This window comes from Aquila chrysaetos, chromosome 11, assembly GCF_900496995.4.
Source record: "Aquila chrysaetos chrysaetos chromosome 11, bAquChr1.4, whole genome shotgun sequence".
Taxonomy (NCBI): domain Eukaryota; kingdom Metazoa; phylum Chordata; class Aves; order Accipitriformes; family Accipitridae; genus Aquila; species Aquila chrysaetos.
In genome coordinates, this window is record NC_044014.1 from 34,850,144 (window position 1) to 34,870,181 (window position 20,038).

The window sequence follows — 20,038 nt, forward strand, 5'->3', positions numbered from 1 at the left end:
TATCGCAAGAGAAGGGTGTTGGATGTTTTCTGTTTGTTCTTAGAAAGCACTCGTTTTCCTAAAAAACCAGCCAGGCTTCTTTCCACAACTCTGAGGCTCAGGCTAAATATTTTTCATACTAACTTTTTCCCAGCAAATGGTGTAGTTACTCCAGCAACTAAAACTCCCCTTTTCAATTACCAGTCCTGCCAAGGCCAACAGAGGGGCTCCGTGTGGAACAGATCATATGCCTGAGAGGCAAGCCGCTCAACACTTCCACTGTCCTTTTTAAATGAGGTGGAACAAATTAGAAGCAAATACTATTTGTACCTAACAGTTCAATCAACCCAGCGTCCCAAATGAAGGGAGTCCCACTTTTAGATCCTCTGCCAAAAAGACATGGTATGACATGGACCAACAGAGGTGAATTTCTTTAACAGCTTCAATTTTCTTAGCAAAGAAACACTTTAACTCTTGGCAAAAACAGGGTTTCAGGCAGCATCCTTAAGAGGAGGGAGGAGGGGGAATGGACACACTATATGCCAATAGTAATCTATATAGATTTTCCCTCCAAATCCCTATTACCGTATCCATCATACAAGGATGGAGCGATGTTGAGTGCTGATGGTACACAGGCAGTAACCGTGATGGGGAATTGGCAACTCCTCACAGCCAGCCTCCAGTATTTGCTGTTTTGGCATTAAGCTCATACTGAAAGTGACAATCACACAAAAAGAACCCACCTGTGAGAAAACAGAGCGCCCAGCAGCCCGCCAGCCACCATGGACACCAGCACCCCAGCTAGCCCCCAGCCCATGGCATTGCCAAGCCCATGGGTACCCATGCGTGGCTGGGATGGGAACCTTCTTCCTAAAATAAATCTGGGGTAAGGCTCCCAACATACTCAAGGTTGAGGGCTACTAATCTAATTTCTTTTCAGACTGGTAATTTGTGACTCACAGGCAGGCGTCTATTTTTAGGCATGGCTTCAGCCAGCTCCAGATGGAAGCGCAACAGACTGCAGCCTCCAGCAATCGCAGCCACTTTTACAGCCCAACTCCTGACAGGGGTCCCCTCAAAGCTTTGGCCAGTGCAACTCAGGCACAGACTATCACTACGCAGTATTGTAATTATGTATTTCAACCTGTGGGTCCCCCATCACACAGGTTATTTTGGACTATGCGAGAAATGCCTTGGCTTTGCACTGTTTTTCCTCTCCCTGCCCCCTCAAAAACAAGCTGGGAGCCTTTTCCAAACCACCCCATCACCATGCACAGTGTCTTCCAGCACGGACTGTCTGATATCCTCTGAGTCAGCTACATCCGACGAGCCACAGCTGGCCTGGAGCTCGGCCAAAGACTTTTCCCTTCAGTTTTGTTGCACAACACAATCTAAATAACCAGTCCCATCTAATTTGTTTCCTTCACAGGTCTAAGGAAACTGTATTTCACTTTGTGAGGTCTCAAGTTAGGGAAACATCGTAAGGTCAGTGTCCAAAACCAATTCAGACAGCAATACAAATAAACTTCAATTGGAAAAAGACAGAGTCAGGGGAGAAAAAAACCAAACAAACAAAAAACCAAAACAACCCACCAAACTTTTGTGACTAGACTATCACTTTCATTAGCATCATGCTCTGGAATTTGTTTGATCTGTTTCTATGAAAAATATGAATGAAGCAATGTATAACCAAGAAATGAATTCTTACTTGACAGTGTAAACTTTTCCTTCTTGCAAATTTGTAAAAGACTTCCTTGACCAAAACTGGTTTTTAAAAAAATGCAAAATTTTTTGAGTGAAACTGAATCACTAAGACTCCTTAAGGTGAACATTGCCTAAATGTTTGGAAGTCAGTTGTGGCAGAGACCGCATTAAGAAGTGGCCCAATATATATTTTTTTTTTTGTTCTTATTTTTACTTTATCCCGACAGACAGCACTTCTTTGGAAAAGTCAGCATACTTCAATCATTTCTATTTTACAACTTTAAAAAGCTGTAGTGTGGTCAAAAAATGAAATTTGATTATCCAATGACACAGAATTTTGGGGAAAAAAAAATCAGCTTTAAACTTTAAGATGCTAAATTAATTACCTTTTTGGCTCAAAATTTTGAGGCAAAAGGGTTTTTTAATGCATGCATGTATACATGTGTATGTTTATTTTCTAGTATTCTATTCATATTCTAGCAATGCCTTGCATTTTGGGAGACAAGATATAAATTATTTTTAGTTGTAAATTATATTAGAAAGGGGGGATCTATGGTGTGATTCTGATAATGGAACAAGCAATTCACATTGTTTTAAACTGCTTATGTGCTTGCAAACATCCCTGAAATCATACCCAAATACGGGGTGGAAAACAAACGAAAGGTCTCAGCTGTGCCTTACACTGGCACTGTGGGATAAGTGCACCTGTCCCAAGTGGCAGAAACTCATGTCCACCTAACAAAAAGGCAGAGAAACATCAGCTTTGCTGCCATGATACCTGGCAGCCCAAACATGAGAAAAGGCAGGAGGAGTATGTGAGACCATGGTGCATGGCACCAGTGTTTCTTGAGATTTTCTGGAGTGTTTCTCTCTGGTTTTTGGCTCCTCTGTCTTGCCCAGTCCACTGCTGCTCCATGCCTTGGTGGAGGGAGCATGTTAGGGACCCACACGTGGGGACCCAGAGCTGCTCCCCACTGGAGGCACCGTGCTCACTGCCCCCTGCGCAGCATTCTGGGCCACAGGGCAGCTCCTCTCTGCTCCGCTGCAGGGGACCTAAATGATGGCCATCTAAATTCCCTTTTTGTTGTATTTTATGCCCCTTTTCAAGATGCTCTTTGGAAACTGCTAATCAATGGACAGATTTTGGCCCTAAAACTGGTGTCACTGGTGTGAGGAAGATGGCACTACCAAGGAGAGATGCTGTATTGGCACAGAGCTGGACTAGCACCCTCTGTAAAACCCTTCCGATGCAAGACGAAGGGCACAGCTGGAGCACACCTTCCTCATCTTGAACAGCCTTGTGGTGACCCACACAGAATCGGTAAGAGCTGCCATGACTTTGTGAAGGCTTCAGCCCACCTTATGTTACGAGCCAGGCAACAGCTCAGGCTGGTACAACACAGAGGCTCCCTGTCTGTCCCCCTCTTCCTCTGCTACCTGACTTGGAAGCTCTCATGCTGGCTGCCCTCAGAGGAGCAGGTATGATCCTCTTTCTCCAGGATTACAGCTGCACCCCAACCATCAGGATAAGCGGTTTCCATCCAACACAGATCTTCCACCGGTGACCAGACAGGGAAGAAAGGCTAACAGCAAATCATCCTACCAGGAGTTTCAAAACCCAGCAGATTCCACACCAGGGTGGAGAGCTAGTTTTCAGTCTGACTGGTCCTCTTATTTGTTTGTTTAAGGGCTACCCTGGCAGCGAGTGGGGAAGAATTCCTTCCCTGTGTAGGAGTGTGCTGCCAAGTTCCTCTGACTTGCAACAAGACTCAAACATTTCCTGTTCCCTCCATTCCTGAACACTAGCAAGAAGCTTATTCAATACCTCACAGCAAACAGCAAGATCTTTCATACCTCAAAGGCGTAATTTATATATGGGAAACAAATTTACCTTTTCATTGAAAACCCTACTTTGAGTATAGCCAACTGAACGTATTTCCACATAAACTGGTGATAAATGGAGAGGAGGAACTCACAAAGAAAGAGAAGTGCTAATTTGCACCGTGCCTGAATCAAAGCAGTTGCTAGCTGCAAGCATTTGGGCAGCAGCATGCGGGGAAGCACGTTGTTCAAATGGAGTTCCTATCGCAAAAATAAAAGCTTGCACATGGTGAAAATGAGGTACAAAATCTTACGCTCTCTTCCTCATTAACACAGCAGGACAATAATATCAGAGGTGTTAACTGGCAGGTGTGTTCGTAGATAATCGCTCACGCCTGTTGTACAGTGCAGCAGAGAGAACAGAAATCAGGTTTAAAAGCTATCATGCACCAGGTCGCTTTTCACCGAGGTTGGGTCCTATGGCCGTGATGTATCAATGTGGATAATACATGTTATTCAATAGCTCTGTAAAGCCTTTTCTCATGGATTTTAACTCTTGCAGAGGCACAATATAATATCTAGAGGTCAAGGTCAGTCCTTAGACTAAGGAGCAGGGCTGGCAAAGTCACCACAACTCGAAGCATCAGGTTCACTGTACACAGTAGCAGGCAGTACACACAGGCAGCAGGTCTGGCTCATGCCCCCAGGGCCTCCTAACACACTAACATCTCCAGGCTGCACTGAAAGCATGGGTGTGTGTTGCCAGATCCAGGACATTGTGTCCCAACAGAAATAAGGTGAGAAACAGCTTCAAAAAGGTTCCTGGAGACATATCCAGGATTGCAGGCTTTAAAACCTCAGCGTCCAAAGGCTCCAACAGACCTAGGAGGATCCACTGCAATTAATGGGGATGACCATGGTGATGTCACTGCTCTTGGTAACCTGTCTCAAGGGCTGACCCATTTGTTTTCCCTCTGGATGAATCACTTTTCAGACAGCCTGTCAAATACAAATCTGTCTTGTTTACACATACAAGTCTAGAATTTACCAATTTATAAAAATAACAAGAAATTAACAAGTTCAGCGATCAGCCCCAGAAATAATCAACTACACTGATTGTGGCTTTTCCTGTCACCCATTTGTGGCCAAAATGTGACTACTCCAAGTAGTAAATGCCAACCTGGTAGATGCTGCCACGGTCAGGCTCGTTTCAAACTATTTTTCTTACAATAAAACCCTTTTCATTCTTTGTTCCTTTGTTAAAAAGTTTTTTTCTTTAAACAGGAAATAATCTACAATATTCTTTGAATGAATCAAAGGGTATTGCTCCTATAGCCTATGTGTGCTCACCATGGAGTAGATAGAGTGCTTCACCTAAGAGCCCTTTTGCTGTTTTTTTTGTTGCAGACCTGTGCAATGAATCAGCTTTTCAGATGGTGTAAAGGAAATTGTTGCCAAATTGGCAGGCCCCTACATCAGCACCAGAACAGAATCTGATTCCAGAGCTTTAGAGAAAATTGGGGGAGACAGGGGACACTACCCTGGATTTCTAAATGCCAGAATCGGACTGATGTGATGCGGCAGGCTGCTGTCACCCACTGTCAGCCAGCTCCTGCCCTGGCTGAGATTGGTCACTGCTCTCAACAGGAGCTGAACTAGACCCTTTGCTCTCTCCTTCACATTTTGACTGAACAAGGAATGTTTTCAATCAGTGTGGGATGGGAAAAATTAAGAGCCTTTTAGGAATGGCATATCCTGAGTTTCCAGAAGCTGTCTAGGTCAGCCCGAAGTCTAGCCAGCTGGTGCACTCATCCCCAGTATTTACACTGACAGTGGAAGCAAGCCTGGGACAGCTGCAAACAATTACGCCTCTGACCCTCTCACAGCAAAGCCCTGTACTGCAGGATACTTCCATTCACACTGCACATTGCAGCAGCTAATGCTCACTTCCTTATGAAAACACCCACATTAAACTTATTTCATCATGGCTAATTGGTACCCAATTGAATTCTTTTAAAAGGTGTGCTTTGCAATATCTGTCATCTGAAAGCTTCCTTTACCAGGAGGAAACATCTGTCTTCTCTGCAGTGGATTGAACGTAAAGGTTTTCTGTTTCCACATTATATATATCCGAGAGAGTGTCAGAACAGAGTAAAACAAGGGTTCAAAATCGTAGCATGTTCTGCTACTGCCCACAGCTGTGAGTACCATCGCCGAGGACTCCTACCCATCTCCATGCTCTTTTCCCACCACTCTCATCCTCCCCAAAGTGGCCCCTAAGCCCATATCCACTCTTTGTATGGCATCTGCCCAAACCAAAACTCCAACCTCAAGTCATACCCACACACTGGGACCTCTGCCTTCTTCCTTATCTCCACCCTGGCTCTGCTCCCACAGAACCTACCCCTGTGTTACCAACCCAGGACCCCTCACTCACTCTCGGCACAGCCTGGCCCGTCACTGCCCAGACTTGCTCCTGTCCCCTGGGCGAGGAAGTTCATGCCTTGCCCCTGCCCGCAAGCAGAGCTGCAGGCAGCGGCAATAGCTTCTCACAACTGTACTACTTTGAAGAAGCCTGCATGCTGCTACACAGTGCATGATTTAGTCACCTCTGGAGGAAAATCCCCTAAGAGGCAGGCCTGGCATCCACCCCGATCTCTTCTCCATCCACTACTACTCTAGCTGTGCAAAGCAAGGAAAGTATTGTCGTGAATTCCCTCAGCATGAGTGGATCCTGGGCTGACACTGAAAGGATTGCTATCGCCTCAAAATAATCCCGGCACAGGGAGTGTGTAGCAAGGTGTTTTAGGAACAGAAACATTAAGAGGAAAACAGAAACCGGCAACCCCACTGGCATGACAGAAGGCATCAAATGCCAAGTCTTTTCATATTTACAGACTCATGCAGTTTATGGGCTTAACCAAATGCTTCAATGAGAGAAAAAAAATAAATAGTGGAGTCATTAATTTATAATCCTTGAGACTAATGGAAATAATTATTGGACCATAACAGTGAAGCCACACTCTAGTCTCTTTGGCCTTTTTTTAGGCTCTTTCCGTCCTTCTTTCACTTACAGACTTTTTAAGCAACATTTAGATCTAAACTGTCTCACACAGAGTTGAACAGTACAAGGGCCCTGGACTTTGGCTGAGCCAGCAATCAGGCAACCTACATTTTGCTGTGTTCCTTGATGGGCTGAGAATAGACACTCATACAAGTGTTATTCTTTGCCCTTCCTGATACGGACTTGAGTAATGAAAATGGAAACAGCACATAAAGCAACTCTGGCTATTCTGATGACTGAATTGAAAAGTTTTCCTCCAAGGGATTTGATAATTGAGAAAGCAGATTAGAAAAAAAGTGGCATAAAATATTACTGTAATCTCTCTGAGACTAGAAAATGTATTACATTGACTAATAAGCAACAGGAAGAGACTTCACATTTCCCTTTACACTTACATTTCCAGTTATATAGTTACAGAAGAAATTATTAGGAGGTTATTTTATTTCTGGACTCTCAGTGGAGAAGACAGAAAAGAGAAGAATGTAGAGACTTTGAACATGAGGTAAAATACAGGCATTGCTCAGGAAAAGATGCCAGCTTACAAATGGCAGAAGGAGAGGCCAAGATCACAGCTCACTGCCCTCCACCACCTCACAGGAGCTCATTGTAAATTGTTGTTCCTCTTTGAGGACATTTTTTGTGAGGTTACCAGCAGATGGGCAGGGTTGGTGAAACAGCAATGAGCCAGAGAGCTGTGTAACACACAGGTCACACCTGCTGGAGTCACCCTTTGACCTTAGGTTTTCTGAATTGTCCCCCTAAGTCTTTGCAAGGACCTGAACCACTGCTCAGTATTGTCCAGAAATACAAATCTCTTCTTAAAACAACATTTATCTTACCAAAATGTCACTGGAATAACAAGTAGAAAGTGTCCTGGCAAAGCAGTTCATTTTGGTACTAAAATAACAAAATGCAAAACCACAAAAGCCAACAAAAGCACTTGTTTAGCCAGGGAAAAATACTATCATGAGTGCTTGGGAGTCTGAGTCGCCCCCAGTGCTTATTGGAGCTACAGCTGCTCCCAATGAATTATTCACCACCAAACACCAGTGGAAATGGTGTGAAGACCACAGTAGTGGGTAAGCAGTGTACAGTGTGTCACAGAGGTGGAGTGCTGGACTAGATCCTTCCAGCCCAGCTTGTGTGTTCAGTGTGAATTCCTTACATGCATTAGGTGGCAGGCTTTCCCTGAGCCCAGCAGGAGCAGGGGAGAGAGAAAAAAGCTAGACTGTAATTAATTTTTAAAAGAAATTGTATTAATTTAATGCAATAGATTGAAAACAATAAATGCCAGTGTGTCACCTGTCTGCAAAGTGAAAGCTGGTTTCAGATTCAAACTAGACTGCCTGTTTGAATCAAAACACATACCTAGTTTTGGTATTAGTGAAAAGGACAACTGATTTGTCACTCAGTAGATTATTCTGGTGTTTTACTGTTGATAATGGGATTTTACATGCCAGTGCTGGACTGTTCAGGTCCTGCTGCTCAAGAGGCTTGAGCTTTTGGATATGTTAAGTGGGAGACTGCTGAGTCCTGATCATTTCCAGCCATTACTTGCCAAAATAAATAGCAGCCAGATCAATATTACTTGGCTTGACACTGTCATAAGCAAACAATGTTCACCTGTAGTTTGCTGTTCGGGATTTGCTTTAAGGACAGAAAAATACAAACAGGTAGAAGAAAAGAGACCATGGCCTTTCAAGGCACCACACACAAGCCAGGAGGCAAGACAGATGAGACTGTCAGTGTCTTGGAGGATAGGTTTGGACTGAAAAACTTTTTTGACTGCTTGCAGAAATGCTCTGGGGAAAAAAAATTCAATAGGGAAAATTGAAAGATGCTTCTGCCAGGCAGGAAGAATTAGCTTCACAACTATAGGAGGAAAATAACTTGCCCAGGCAGCAGCTCTGAAGAGAAGGACCTGGCGATGGATGGGTCACAAAGGAAACCAGGAGTCAGTTGCACCACGGTATTGAAAAAAGTCAAACACTGCACTGACATGAATAGACTGAGCTAGAAGCTTACACTGCTCACAAAGTCACCTGTCTTGCACACACAGCCCTGCTCCCAGGTCCCATCTCCTCCTCACCTGTTTCCAGGGCTGGGCACTGCACCTGACAAAATATGGGAACAACTGGAAAGAATCCAGGGAACAAGAAGAATGATTAAAAGGCCAGAAAACAGTACCAACAGGGAAGAGAGGGAAGAAGATGGGATTATTTAATCTAAAGAAATGAAGACTGGGGAAATCATGAAAGCAGGTTTTGTATATGTAAAATCTGTGGCTTGGGGGAAAGGAAGAATCTACCTTCTAAAGTCCATAATGTACAGAAGAGCATAGGAAGTGATGAGTTTAGTGCACAGCTGGGAAAATGCAGTTCAGACTTGAGATAAACCCTCTTAATGGTGAAGGGAGAGAAGAACAGCTACAGCTGTCATCAGGAAGCTGTAAAGTTTCCAGCATCCAGGAACACTTTGGGCAAAAATCCTTCAGAAATGAGAGGTAGTACTGATCCTGCCTTTGGCCAAGAGCTTTTTGAGGTCCACCTAGCTCCATGACTACAAAGAAATGATCCTTTCTGACCTCTGGTGAGCCATGCCACTCTGGACTGTAATACTCACAGAAATTAGGGAGTCAACTGGAACACTGCAAACAACAGTTCCAGCACATGCTGGAAAGACTAAACTTTCTTTTAGTCTTATTAGGAGAATACTATATAGAACAAGGCCATAATTTAAAACTAAAGAAAGAAACAGTGCCTTTACTGGCAAAAGTGGCACTTGCCTGCATGATCAGCATACTACTTTTTACAGTGAGTCATCATCTAAATCCATGGTAGATACTGTACGCTGGAGTTTCTTGTTTTGCTTTGATTTTCAATCACAACAACTTATCTCCCGCAAGAACCTGGTAATCATGGAGTGGCACACAGTAGCTGGAAATGCAGAACATGACTTGTCCAGCCCTGAGACAGATGGGCTGTGTTCACCCCCAGAGATACCCACCCCCTCCCTGTGAACGTGGACAATTAACAGAGACCGGACACCTATGGTTAGAGAAAAACTTTTGAAAGTATCCTCTGCCAAGAGATTAACCATCCTTCTATGAATATTTTCTAGGCATAATGAAAATACACATGTATTACTTTTAAAAAGTTGCTGCACCACAGCTAGACATGTAAATAAAATGCCATTTGCCTTACATTGACACAAGGACACAGTACTAAGGTACCCATGAACCCACAAAAAGTGAAAGGGGTGATCTGCCGCTGTTAGAGAAGGAACAAGAGACTCAGTTTAAAAATTATTTTTCACTGGCACACAAGTCATTTGGGACCTTTGTGGATCTTGGCCTTAAAATATCAAGCCACTCTTTCACTTCTGGTAGGATAAATACACTAGGAGCAGAACACGGGTGAGACTCAACACCAGCACTAGCCCCAGGAGATACCACTTGGCTCTCAGAACTACCTTTTCTCTGTATACCTGCCCAGCATGTGCAAGAGAGTCTCAGGCATTCCCACCACAGACTTTTGCAGCAGCACAAGGTTACTGGTTTGGTTTTGATCCAAACGTGTTTACATTTTTCCCACAGAGTCCACTTTGATGTCTTTTAAATATACCCTGAGCTTGTACTTGCCAAAAGAATACATACAGCCTTGTTTTTGTTTGTATTTTAGTTGTGAAGCATTTAGTTTAGAATCATTTGCATAATGATTTAGCAAGAGGTAAATGTAGGTAATAAGAAAAACACTGAACATGTTTAACATGCGCATTACTGTCTTGCACAGAGCCATTTACCTTAGTAAAATTCTATGTTAAGTTGAAAGAAACTGAGCTGAATCACAACCTCTTACAGTGTTATCTTCTACACACTCATCACTTACGTCCCCTTAGCACTTAATTTTCCTACAGTATAAGCTTGGAGAAAGTTAGAAATGACTGAATTACTACTCTGCTGTTGACTGGGCTGGATTAGGATAGTGAGTGACACTGGCGATTGACAGCAGTCAACACATCTGGATCCACTGCTGTGCATCAGGTTTAGTGACCACCTCCTATATGTTACAGCAATGCCTCTCATCACATCAGCAGCCTGTTACACGTTCTACAGACTAGCGTATCCAGCATGTAGGAAAAAATCATTTAGCTAGTGCCACAAGACAGAGCCACCCATGGTGCTTTGGCCACTTTGTGTCACTAGTGTTACAGATTTTAATTTTAAATAAAAGTCATCTCAAGTGTATCACCAACACAATAACGGACAGCCAGCAGTAATGGGCAGGTCTAGTCCACTGGGTTCATTAATTCCATTTGGCCATTTAGAAATGGTTCTGTCTACAGTATGCATGGTCTTAGCTTTAAGCCTTTTTTTTTTTTAAAGCACAAATGCTTTGTATTTGAAAAATGAAAAATAAGTACCATAACGAAGCTGTGTTAATATTAGAAGGAGTTGTGCATCAGCGGTTTGTATTGAATGGGTATCGGCATTATGTTCACTGGTGCTAGGATACCATGGTGATGGGCCCTGAAGAATTACCAAAAATAGATTAAATGCATGTGGCAAGTGATAATAAGCACAAAATGTTTTCCATACAGTAAAAATGGTGCAGGAAAGCAGAATAACACATTCTATAAATCAGCTCAACAGATCAACAACTTCCAGGCAGAATACTTGGGGATCTGCATGCGTAGTCAGAGCTGAAGTCCCAAGCCCAAAATTGCTAAGAAACCAAATTTGGCAATAGTGTCTGCACCTAAAGAAATTCAGACTGAGGAGACTGGCACAGGATCTGCTGTTGCTAGCAAAAATGTATGAAAGGAGCTGAGAGGCTTGGATTTAAAGTAAGAGACATTAATCACTGGGTAACACCTACCACAGTAACTGCATCTTTCCAAGCTGCTGGAGTCTCATCCCTTTTTGTATTGAGTCAATCAAAATATTAAAAATGTCATTCTTTGAAGCTGTGCTGAGCCAGGCTGCTTGTTCGCTGCTGTGTAAAACAAATCACTCGAAAGAGTCTCACTGAAGCTGCCCACTGATTCAGCAGGGTGCTCATACACAGAATTAAAGACACGTGCAAGCACCAGCAGCTCTTGTGCAGGATGACAGGAGACGACGCACCCCACTTTCTCATTAACAACCACTATGCTGCATTACCACAAAGCGCATGACAAAGGGACATGTAAACGGCATTGCTACTTGCTCACAACTGTCAGCAGCGCTTTGCTCAAACCATCCCTTATGAAGAAACATGCACAGCAAAACCATTTGTTTATGAAAACAGCAGCTACCTGAAGCCACATTGAAAATTTATTAACTGGGATTATTTACCACTACTGAGGCAACTCACTGTATGTAGACACATATATAAATATTTAGGTTGCTGCTCCAGATGTTAAGCCACCATCAACCCAAAGTGACAAGAGTTTCCGAAGCAAAATTTCTTACATTTCACAGCTTGCAAGAGCTCCCACTGAAGGGTGGGTCACCAGAAACAGGTACCAGAAAGCCACTGGGAAGGGATATCCCATCGCATGGCAACATGCCAGAGGCATTCAGAGGAAAGCATGTGGAGCTGCCTGACAAACACTGGAGGAAAAGATGCCAAATGTGGCCATTTGGGGAGGACATGTGCCCCAGATTTCCATGGCTTTGGAACACTGGTGTTACTGGGGTGAATACAAAACACTCTGCCAATCAGCCAGAGCGGCTCTTCCGAGCAAGGCAACAGCAGCAGAGTCCTCCTGAGGTCGGTGGGATTTTTTAACATGAAGGAGCAACAGAGAGATCTAATTGCAAAGTCTGTTACTAGGTGACACACCAAGTCCTGACAAACTATACTGGGTGGTATTTTGACATATTGGTCTGTGCACTAAACTCTGTGCCAAAAATCCACGTTCCACCATCTCCACCCTCTGCTTCTTTAGATGGCTGAGAAACAGGGCCTCCAGAGCACGTATGCTGAGATAAATGTTCTGAAGACCATCAGGTTAAGGACTCAAAACCTCCTGGCCCTCTCAGTCTTTTCTGTAGGAAATGAAAAAAAAACATGAAAACTGCTAAGATGCCTTCTCCAAAATTATTTCCACCTCCTGCTAGCAAAAAGGACAAGAGACTGAAGGATGTGCAGCAAAACAAAAACCCCAAACCTCTCCCAAGAGCCAGGGAATCATTTGGGAAATTGATTTGTCCCGGTAAAAAGATGGTCTACAGCACTTCATATATCTTTTTGGAACATGGAAACACTGAGAGGATAAGCATCTCCACTCTCCATGCAAGACAGTCCTTTGCTTAAGCACTTCAGCTCTTAGCCAGAAGAAACAGGTTTTATTTGCTTTTTAAGCAGTTTAAAACCAAAAGCTGATTGGGATAATGGGGCAAAGCTTCTGCATGGTTTACAGATCCCACTTGGGCCTGAGGACACAGTATCTTTCTCACTAGCCCTCACACCTCAGTGCAACCAGGTAAGAGGAAGAATATCAGCATGAGGTCTCAGACCTTGCGGGCACCGGAGAGCTGCTGGGCTTGGTCTGGCTTCAGAAATACTCAGAGGACCCTACAACAGCAAAGGCCTACTGTGACAGTGGCCAGTCTTACTGGGGAATAAGTGTGGTCCAGATATCTGTGAACTTGGGCCATGCTACAGAAATTCTCAGGTGACTTCTTAAACCAACTTCACAGTCCCTTAATGGTATAGGAATAGCAGGATGAACACAGGATCTATAGCAACAAGAAAAACTATAGCAGAATTATGTATGCTATATTAAAGATAAGAAATGAGCATAGGGGAAGATTTGAGTTTATTGTTCACCTCCATCTTAGCTATAATACAAATTTATACACAGTATAAAGTACAAAATATTGTTAATTATTGCAATACTTCACCTTTTAACCTGTAAGTGCACTGACAAACCAAACCCCCATTGCTTGTTGAGCTTTCCCTCAAAGTGCAAGGCAGGAGCTTGCCACTGTGCAATGCACTGGGGTAACGCACCCCAGCCCTGCATCATGCCCCTGGCAAGGGCTGGCAGACAGCTATTCTACTCAGAGAAAAACCCTCCACACCTTGCCTTTAAAAGCTGTGTGTTGACTGAAAGCTTCCGCAAATACTGAAATATATCACAATACCAGCAAACAAGACAGGACTGTACCCAGGTTAGGGCTCCTAGCTGTATCACTTGCCATTCAGGACCTCTTTTCTTTCCTCGCCCCTGCTGGCCCAGCAGTGCCACACTCAGCTCAGAGAGAGATGCCATAGCAGGGCACATTACCGCAGTACTTTTCTCTGGTGTAAGAGGAGGACTTCATACCATGGTTGATGTAGTACCCACTTATAGCCTTCTTTTGTGCCTGCAAGTTACCTTTGTGTGCTGCCATACTAATGGTCTGTTCACAGGATCGATGTTTTGTAGCACAGCAAGTACAGTGTCAAGTGCAAGTGCCCAACAAACAGATCATGAGAATCATCCTCAGAACAGCTTACAGGGCTGCGCCTGGTGGCTTCAATTCCAGATGACCAGAAGGCATGGAAAGACGTTGGACAGATGCTAACTGCAGCGCAGAGCTACAGAAATACACAGACATCTTTACAGTAAGATCCGAAGGGGATGTCTGACTTCTGCTTTGAAATTCCCCAGCGCTTGGGCCTAATATGCTCAACGTGGTGTTAGAGAAAGCAAAGGCCTGTTACTTTTGTTATTGCAAAATACTGCTCTGAGATGATAGGACTCTGTTTCACTTTCTCATAATCTTCAGGAACATAAAAGATTTCACATGTAAATTCTGGTATTCAACATTAAAATTAAATTTGGAGACAGTAACACAAGGAAGATTTTCTGAAATTAGCACAAATAATACTCCCCACCGCACGTTACTTAAAAAATTAGCAAGCCCAAAATTTCAGGCTAGGCAGAAGAGTGGTTTGCAGTAGAGCATTTAGATCACTGGTTATTGTTATTATTCAGCCAGACCTGATCTGCTCACTTTTAGTATCTGACATCTCCTGAGAGCTCTCTAGGACTCTCCTTTGACTGGTCTATCTTTACATGAATTTGAGAGGCTTCAGGGTGTTCATAAACGGTTTCCTTATTAGAAGGAAAGACCTCCGCTGACAGGACTTGGTTTTGAGGAAGGAACTGGGGAAAAGAAGCCATCAAGCAAATGGTTTGCAAGGGAAAACCCACTACCTAATTCCCAGCAGCGGCCTCTCTTTGTTGTCCAGAGCAACTTAACCGAGACCTAAAATTTCAGAGGGTTTTTCTATTCCTTCTAGCACACCAGATCCCTCAACATTTAGGGATCTAAAAGCAAGGAGCCTTCTCAGGCAGAGCTACTGTACTTACAAGCAGGAGACAAACGTTATCCTTTGGGCATTACTGTGAATTTGAGGTTGGTCCTGATCCTTCTCCAGCTGAAACGAGCGTGTACTTTGCACCCAGGTAAGGGGGAGCGGGATCACGCCGTGAGCCGGGAAGGCCGAGCGTTACTCCGGAGCTCTGCACCGCCGCCGGGTTAACGAGGCTGCCGGGGTTAAGCGGGGAGCTGCTCCCCCGGGGACGCTCTGGCCCCCCATCCCGCCCCGGGGCGGCGGGCCCGGCGGCGCGGAGCCGAGAGAGGGCGCTGAAGCCTCAGGCAGCGGGGGAGCGCGGCGCTGCCCGGGGCCAAGCGGCTCGGCCTGCCCCGGGCCCCCGCTAGCGGCTCAGACGCCCGGCGAGAAACCGCCGGCGACAGCTGCGGGGGCTGGTGAGCGGCCACAGGCTTGCAAGCACCTTGCCTGCTCCCGGTCTGAGAGATGCCCGAGGTCAGGTGTGTTCACGGCTGCTGGGTTTTAGGTGGAGAGGGAGGTTCTTGCAGAAAGAGCTGCTGATGGGAAAGTGGAAGTCGGAGAAGTGGCTTTGCTTTTTGAAAAAAATAATGACATACACAAACGTCTTTCAGGGCTTTGAAGGGCTAAATTCTCGTAGGAAATTGCACATATGGTAAAAAAAGTAAGTAAACATCCAGGATGTATAGGAAAACACAATAAAAATGCAATTTTCAAAGCACAGGAGTACACCATGTGTTTACATCTAGTCTGGAGACACTGAAAACAACTTCAAAGTTATTAATTTGCCTAATGGGCTCTCCCTGTGACAGGAAAGCTGTCAGCCAGGTCTGCCTGCCCAAAGCCTCTCCCTTCAGCCAAGAGGATTCAGAGAAGGCAGCTCTGCTGGCAGCGCATCCCACCTCCTGCCACCACAGCTCAGGGACATTGCATCCCAAACAGTGCTCCTATTGACATGGACATCCATACAGCAACACAGAAGGCTCCACAAAAGTAGAGATTTCCAAGCCACGTTGCAGAGTCTACAAAAGATTTGCCTTTTCTATTGGATTGGTCTCTTCAGCTTCACATGAAGCAAATTCAACTAGTTTCTATTTCACATAGTCCTGAAAAGCATTCCTCCTGTCTCACCCAAACAATTACTCTAGAGTTTCTTTGAGTATAGCTAAAAAACTGATTTTATAAAGTCCTGCAAGCTAAAGACAAGTCTGATCCCCATACACTAACATTACTTCTTCTTAGTATTTTATATGAAAAGCATTGTTTATTCTGCTTTGTTGTCTATTTTGCAATTAGGGGTTCTCCTGAATGTAGGTCACAGAGGCAAGGCTATATCACATATTAGCAAATATTGCACAGCTGAACCAAGGGCCAATTTCTGTAGCCTGTAATAGTTCTTCCTAAATTTTTCCAACAAACATCTTTAGACCACAGCATAAACAAAACATTGTGATGGCTTCCAAGTAATTTTGGCCTGCAATATATTGCTGATGTTGTGTAGAGCGGGGTCAGGTTTATAACTCGGTTTCAAAAGTTGAGGTTAAGGCTTCTGTCCCCAAAACAGAAGCTGCAGGACCAAAATCGTAGAACAGTGTTGAATATTCCCTGAGGTGAGCCTGGGTGCCTGTAATCTCACTCATCTTCTGACTCTCCAGCCCAAGACATATTCCTACGCTGATTCCAGGTTAGGCATGGTGCTAGAGTTTTGTTGAGGAGAACCAGGACTGTTACCAAATTTTGTATGTCCCACTAGAAAAGCAGAGGACTGGTGTCAGTAGACTTTCCCTCAAATTTTTGGCCTGAAACACATTTCTACTTCATTGCCCACATCAGCGTAAGGGATCCCAGAAACAGAGGCTGCAAGAGCATGATCGGCTTGACAGTTATCAGTAGATTCAAACATCCTGTGCTTCATTTTGGCCTCAGCTGTACTCTTCATCTACCAGGATAAGACTTGGGTTCCCTGCAGTAAGTTACAGGCAAGCTGCACATCTGAAATTGCTCCTGAGCTTCGCATGCCCTAAAGAGGTGACCTCGGAGAAATACCAGCCAATTCCACGTACCAGCGGCTTCTACTGAGCACAGATACTTTCCCAGCCTGTGGGCCTGCTGTGGTTAGACTGAAGTTGAAAGGATCATACAAAGCTGAAGATGGCCTTCGGTAGACTAAAATACCTTCCACTTAATTTTGGCCTGAAATGGACTATCTATTGTCAGTCTCCCAGATTCACCCCTCCTGAATACATGCAGCAGAGCCATGATTATTACTCCAAGACCTCAGAAGCAAGCTAAATCTTCCAGTAAAGGTGGGATCCTAATGCACAGCCTACACAATGGTTAAGTTCAGCAGAAAAGAAAGTACAGAACTCAAATTATGAAATAATTCTGCCAATCTAGAAGATTGGCTCACGGCCATCACTTGCAAATTCAAAGGAACTCCTAACTGTGGTCTGAAGCAAGTTCCCAGGGTACTGTTCAGAGGTATAGGACTGGGGTCTCCAGAAAAGAAGCTGCAGAGTCAGGATTACTACACAGTATTAGAAAATCTGGGAGAGTGAAATTGGTATCAGTACATGGAGACTCTGGAGTCTTTATCTTAACTTTAACAAGAAGGGTATTTTGCTCTGTCGTCCAGACTGAAAGGCTAAGTAGGATCAGAAGGCATAGTCAGGACTACAAGTAGGTTTTCACACCTTCTATAGGGAGGGTGGAGGGCTGCCCCTCTGTATGTAATGAAACACTCTCCCTGTTCCTAGTTGTCCTAACCCTGAGCCAGTGCTTCATGCTGGGTGAGCCATCTCTACGCTGGATTCTACAGAAGGAGGATGGTTTCACTCTAGGCTCCTGGAAAGATCTCAGGGCTTGCTGACAACTGACAGGAATAAACATCAATAGCTGCTTCTTAGCCTTGAGGCAGGAGGACCTTGTGACTGCAAGGCCACAGGGCAGAATTAAGACCATTTCCACACAGGTGGGGCTTGCCATTGTCTTACTCCATTATCACTCATTATCCCAGCTATGGAGGACCCAAAGATGAAGCAGCGCCTTCAAGGCCAGGTTGCCCCCAGTCTTACAGCCAACTTTTACTCCAACTTCAACCACAGACCATATCCAGCCCAGACTAGACTATACAAAACTCAATCAATCTCTGCTGGTAGCAGAGTTTATTATAGCAGTGCAGGCTCAGCAAGATAACTACAGAGGAAGGGAGGATGTAAAGGGGTTTGATATGGAGAGTAGAAAAGTACCAGTGAGGGGAAAAGCCAGGGAGGCAATGAGCTCAGTATTTCCCAGGCATTATCACCAGGCCTAGACACCACCAGGAGGAATGAAAAAGGAAACTAAGATTTGGTCAAGGACATGTGTGAAAGGGAAGCCTGATGGAAAAGAGGACTGAAAGCAACAGAAAAAGCAGGAGCAAGTTGATTCTTTTTTTTTTTTTTTTTTTTTTAAAGGGGGCGGTGGGCCAAGAGGAAGGGCAAGAACCACGACTATATCTGTCACTCGTCTCTCCCCGCCTACTCTGAGAAGCTTCAAAAGAGATCTGGCAAGAGAGAGGAAAAACACGACTGTCAGATATTACTGTTCCAGCCACTGAGTCATGGCAGGAAACTACTGATACTGTAAAGTAGTACTGTAAGGTCAGAGACTATTTGAGTTTTACCAAGGCTCACTGCAAAAAGAACAAATATTCAGTGGTAAGGATTTGTCCCTTTTGTAACTCTTGCTGTTACCATAGATCCGTTTCACCAACACGTTCAAAAAAAGCTGCCTTTATTTTAACATTTCACGTGAGTGCAGACGGTTCTTCTCTTCCTCTCTGCCTGCATCTTTGTTTTTATTGCAACAGATGCTTATTGGGAGAAGGATGTGGAGAAAGAGTAGAAAAAGCCTCCAGTCTTTGTGGTGCTACTGGATACTTGGGCTACTCCAACTCTTGTAATTGCTGTGCCACAGAAAAATAATTTTATTATGATCTTCTTATCCTTCCATCAAATTAGTCACTGACAGTTGTCACCATCTATGTGGCCTTTTCAGACACAGTCACCATCAGTCTCATCAGTGCAGTACATGTACAATGGGTGGAATTATTTGTACCAGGATGGTACAGCCATCCTAATTCCCACAGGAACACAGCAAAGAAAAAAAGCAGGAATTTGCTGTTGTGGGGAGGGCTCAACAGCCTCCTCCCAGCACACTAGGAGAACACCCTTACACTCCCTGCACTGCCCAGACCCAGCAGCCCAGACAGGTAGGCTCAGTCATGTTTTGAGGTTTTTTTATTCCCCACTGAGAGCTGACCGGGTAAAGCATCACAGGATTCCCAGCTGCCAACCCAGAGGCACATGCTGGCCATCCAGGCAAATAACATTTTTCAGCTGACAAGCCTTTGTGGAAAGGTAAGATGCCACCTAGCCCCGAAGTGCTGAAGAAAGGGAAACAGCAGACTTTGAGGATTCAGGGATAACAGGGGAAGGAGCAATACAGGATGGAACATGGATTCTTGGGGAACTGTTAGCTGTGTCCTACTACTTGTCCTACTATTTGTTAATTAAATTTTTTAATGACTCACTTCAGTTTTGCTCCTGTTGCCTAGGCACATCCACTACGGCTTTGCAGCCACTCATCACAGTGGACATAGCTAGGAGGCTCTTGGCCCACTTCAGGGGTTAAGGCATAATGGGATGATTGTGTGCATCTGCTACTGTAACCCACTATGCAACCCACTAAGCAACTTTCCAAGTTGGTCATCTTAAGCTAATTGCTTCCATAAGTCCTGAGGGTCTCTATCCAGCTCAGACTTCTGAGTCACAGCACCAAGCCTGAATCAGCCTTGATCAAGTACCATTCAGCAGAAGGACACGTTCTCAAGAACAGCCCAGTGCTAGTAATGCCTGCCAAATCAAGGAAGTTGGTCATAGCAGGGAAAGACACTGGTGACCCTGGCAACCCGTCCCCTTCTTCCTCCACCAAGAAAACAAAGCGAAACAGAACTTGACACATCAGGCAGGAGGCATTTAATCCAGTGATGCATGGAACAAGGGGATGCAGGAGAGTTGTAGGGTAACATCCTGCACAATCCTGTAATAAACTGGGAAGTCATGGCTGGAGGTAATACACCTTGTAGCAAGCTATGGGCAAG